This window comes from Lactuca saligna, chromosome 5 (genome assembly GCF_052625555.1).
Source record: "Lactuca saligna cultivar CGN05327 chromosome 5, ASM5262555v1, whole genome shotgun sequence".
Classification (NCBI taxonomy): Eukaryota; Viridiplantae; Streptophyta; class Magnoliopsida; order Asterales; family Asteraceae; genus Lactuca; species Lactuca saligna.
In genome coordinates, this window is record NC_136421.1 from 166,264,823 (window position 1) to 166,265,646 (window position 824).

Consider the following 824-nt stretch of genomic DNA (forward strand, 5'->3'; position numbering starts at 1 on the left):
GTACACTTAGATTACTAGAAAGCTACCATGTGGGTAGTTCAGGAAGATACTAGAACCATTGCTAGAACACGATATCATTCAATGAGTCAGTTCATTCATGAGTCAATACTTTCTAGAACTTTTCAGTACATTACATATACAGCTATACTAGGACGAGAACATATACAACTATACTAGAATGATTACATTACTATACTTGCTAGATAGAGAGAACACACATTACAGCTAGCACACGTAGAACATTACAGTACACTACTGTACTATTACATGATCGCTCTTACTTGAGTACAATTACATGATCACACTTACATATACATAGAACAGACGTCATTCGGTGCTATAGCACGGAACCAGTTCAGGATCTAACTATACTGATGAATCACACCACAATTGTGATAGTTATATCGAGTATACATGATCATTCGGTAATGTGGATGCTCACGGCTTGCGTTCATGCAGGGGTCGTGGGTAGGTCCCAAAATCCCTTTGATAGGGGAGCGTATAGTCTGGGATCTAGACATCACATTATACCTTATCCCTCAAATAAGGCAGTTGAGTACCGATGTAGTTATTTTTATTAAATACTACAGTACTTGGAAGTATTACCCTAGAGTTAAGGTAATAAGTACGGTTGTAGTTGGACACTACACCATAGTACTACATTGATTTTCCATTACATATTTTTAGTGATAACCTCACTTAAACATTATTGTACAAATTATATTTTTGAATAATGATAGTTATACTTTGGAAAATACATCCTCTTACAAGAGACACACACATTCAGAATAGTTAGGTCTTGGTAGAAGACTACATTCAGAACA